Source organism: Astatotilapia calliptera, chromosome 22 (assembly GCF_900246225.1).
Source record: "Astatotilapia calliptera chromosome 22, fAstCal1.2, whole genome shotgun sequence".
Taxonomy (NCBI): Eukaryota; Metazoa; Chordata; class Actinopteri; order Cichliformes; family Cichlidae; genus Astatotilapia; species Astatotilapia calliptera.
The window spans coordinates 32,500,561-32,504,930 of NC_039322.1; positions in this window are offsets into that span (position 1 = coordinate 32,500,561).

A 4,370-nucleotide genomic window follows, 5' to 3' on the forward strand; every position below is an offset into this window, starting at 1 on the left:
TACACCGCAGTGCTTTACAGTAATACAATGATTTATAGAAAGATTAACAGGGAATAAATACACCAACAGGTGGAGAGTACTAATTAGCTGCAGCACAGTGAAAATATGTAAAAGAAAATACAAACACAACTCGACTAGGAGATTATTCAACAATAAAATAAAATAAAATGATTAAAACTACATAAAAGAACATTTGCAGGATACAGACACTAACTAGGGAAGGCTAGATTGAATAAATGGGTTTTAAACCGTGATTTAAAAGATTGAACTGATTCAGACGCACAGATGCATGCGGTTGTTGATGCCAAACAGGCTTGTCTCTGTATTTCAGAAACTGCTGATCTACTAGTATTTTCCCACACATCCAGCTCTCACGAACAACCAACACTCTAACCCATATGCTCCTTGAAGCTTATGGGTTACAGCAGCAGAAGGCCATGCCAGGGGGTCACTCCTTTCAGCTAAGAATGTGAAATTGAGGCTAGATTTCTCACAAATTCATCAAAATTGGACGATACAAGATTGGATTGCTGTAACCCAACAATTTCCACAGTCATAGATCTGAGATCAGTAGAACACATTTTGGATGTGGTGGAAGGCAAAATTAGGATAAGCAGCTGATAAACCTGCAGCTATTGTGTGGTATTATAATGCCAATGTGGACCAAAGTCTCTGAGGAAGGTTTCCAGCACTTTGTTGAATTTATAAAAACAAGAATTAATTTGATGAAAAGTGCTCCGTATGATTTCGTTATTATTGTTTTAACACATTAATTAATTAATGCTGACATGAACCTGAAAAGAAAAAAGTGGCTAGGATAGAAAAATGGAGAAAGGTGCAGGTCATTAACATAGATATTTTCATTTTAAAACTGTTCCAGACGGCAGTGTTGAACTAAAGTTGTTTGTAAGCACTGCAAAGAGGTTTTTTTGTCTATTTCAAGTCTGAAGTTTCACTTAAATACATCACACACAATTGATGCCCAAATCACCTACCCTTCAGCAGACTACGCTGCATGCAGCATGTGGGAGAAGTTGTCATGATCTGCAGTGGCAGGTTGCGTGCAGTGAATGAGGTGTCGACCCAAAAGCAGACAATAAGATGTGGAACTGAAATTAACAAAAGGTAAGCCTTTATTGCGGTGGATACACAAACGTAAACCAAATGAGGGAAACAACTAGAGGAGAGACTAACATAACATCTGAACCAGGAAAACCTAAAATACACAAAACTTAGAAATACTTGAAGAGACAGAGGACTTAAATACACAGAAGGCAGGGAACACAGCTGACACAAATGAACAAGACGCCACCGGGGAAGCAAAACTAGATACACCGAACAAGAAACACGAGACTGTCACAATGAAACGGGAAACACTGAGACATAGACTAACGCATGGCATAACTTGACACAGGAGCTGAGAGGACATGAGAAAGAACACGTGAAGCACAACACAATAATGACACCACTTGGAAGACACGGCACTCAGGAGAACATGACACATAGGGAGGGAAACATGGGAATAGTAGAGAGAAACAAGACAAAAGGACTCACATAAACACAGACACACACAGAGGACACAAATGGAAACACAAAATACTGGGTCAAAATGACACAGAACCATGACAGAAGTTTAGAAAAACCATAGCAAGAAAGTTTAAAAGGCACCATAGCAAAATGGATGGTTAAAAACTGCAAGCCACTTAGATGTCAAAGATGTCGGTCTGAGGAATGTTTTAAGGATTGCAAAACATTACGGCATATATGAGCCTCCCTCAAGACACACTATCACAAGAAGAATCTTGTGAAAAAGAGCACTAGAAAAAGTGACTGTGTGACACTTTTCCCCTGCGCTGGGAAAACCTGGCAGAGGCCCTGGTCCACAAGATCTTCAACTTACACATCTGGCAGAGCTTCAACAGCATTCCAAGGAAACTGGGGGACACTGAACCTGAATGGACCATGTTCAGCACCTCCATTGCCGTTGCTGCACTGAGCTGCGGCCACAAGGTGGTTGGTGCCTGTCGTGGTTGTTATGTTTACATACACTGCTTAGATGGTGATGGGTTGCTTTACAGGGGGGACTGAATACGAACATATACTCAGTTACCAGTAGGGGGCTCTGTGACTAATAGTGATAGAAGGATAGAAGAAGAAAAGAGTATTGTGATATGTTTTGGATGGCGAACTATTGCTGAATACACGTTCCATTATAAACCAAGCCCTGTCTCCGTTCTTCTGTTGAAACAGCACAGTGGTGATAACCCCCGAACCAAATGGTGGACACCAAGGTGAAGGGAGCCAACAGGCTGTAGAAGGACTGCTATCAGGCTTGGTTAGCCTGTGGGTCTTTGGAGGCAGCAAATAGGTATCGACAGGCCGAGCAGAATGCAGCTCAAGCAGGAGAGGAAGCAAAAACTTTCAGACTGCCTCAAACACATTGTGGCAAACCATCAGGTGACTCAGGAGGGGAAAGCAGTGCTCTTCCTGCACTGTGTATATTGCTTGTGGAGAGCTGCTTACGTCAGCTGAGAACATTGTCGGGCTGTGGAAGGAATACTTCGAGGACCTCCTTAATCCCACTAGCTTATCTTCTGTGGAGGAAGCAGAGTCTGGGGATGAGGGGGACAACTCATCTATCTCTGGGGATGAGGTCACCGAGGTAGTTAAACAACTCTTTGGCAGGGCCCTGGGATGGATGAGGTTTTCCCTGACTTCTTGAAGGCTCTGGATGTTGTAGGGCTGTCTTCAATTCAATTCAAATCAATTCAATTCAATTTTATTTATAACAGTCGAAACAAGGCACCTTATATTGTAACGTAGACCCTACAATAATACAGGTGTGTCTTGGTTGACATGTTGCGTCGAGATCAGGGGTGGTACCTCTGGATACAGAACCAGGAGTTCTGAAAACTAAATGAAGGTTAAACTGAACCGTTAAATTAATCAATTAACGGTTTCACAACTACTCTTTCAAGAATTTTTCAGGTAAATGGAAGGTTGGCAATCAGGCTATAATTAGTTAAGACAGCTGGGTCTAGTGAGGTTTAAGTAATTAATTACTGCCAGCTTAAAGGCTTGTGGTATGTTGCCCAGTAATAAAGATCGATTCATCATATTTAAAGACTGAAGGATTAGTTAATGGTAACTGTCATTAACTGTCAGTAACTGTTATTAACTGGGTGACTATTCTCTGATCTCATAAGCAAAAAGAAGATTTCTTCCTTCTCTTTTTAGCCTTCAGGACTCCATTAAGATTAGCAAAGATCTCTCATTATATTATTAAAATGTATTATTTATATACACACAGAGAAATCAAAGTGAACACATATAAAATAAGTTATAAGAAATTTTAAAATACATTTATTGAAGAAATGTGACTGAGTTAAACAAAGACAGACATGTAGAAATACTGATCTGATCTGTGGGCTTATGAATGCTGAAGAGCAGAAAACGTGTGAGAAACAGATCACAGCACCAGTCATCAAAAACCTCACCTTCAGACCTAAATGCTGTGTGAGAGTGCACTCTAACATGCAGTCAGAATACATGTAATTGCTAATCTATAATCTTTTTAATATACTTTTGCCTTTTCCCAATTGATCCTTTTCCAACCGGAACAGCAGCACCAGAGGCTACATTAATCCTGTTATTGAAAGACTGGAGTGTGGCTCTAGAAATCCAAATAGCTCTTTTACCGTTGTCACCTCACTCCCCACCCATCTGCTCCCTTGCAATTGTCTGTAATTGATATCTCCATCAATGAACCAAAAGGAACATAAAACAAGCCTCTTTCTTTTTTTTTTTTAGCTGCAATAGGAACTTACTTCCCACTAAGTCTGCCATAATGTATAATAGCATAAATTATAATTGCCATTTACACTGTATTTATGTATATATATATATATATATATATATATATATATATATATATATATATATATATATATATATAAATAAACACCCAGCACGCCCCTGCAGGCGGTTTATCCTTCAAGCTCGGGTCCTCTACCAGAGGCCTGGGAGCTTGTGGGTCCTGCAGTATCTTAGCTGTTCCCAGGACTGCGCTCTTCTGGACAGAGATCTCCGATGTTGTTCCCGGGATCTGCTGGAGCCACTCGCCTAGCTTGGGAGTCACCGCACCTAGTGCTCCGATTACCACGGGGACCACCGTTACCTTCACCCTCCACATCCTCTCGAGCTCTTCTCTGAGCCCTTGGTATTTCTCCAGCTTCTCGTGTTCCTTCTTCCTGATATTGCTGTCATTCGGAACCGCTACATCGATCACTACGGCCGTCTTCTTCTGTTTGTCTACCACCACTATGTCCGGTTGGTTAGCCACCACCATTTTGTCTGTCTGTATCTGGAAG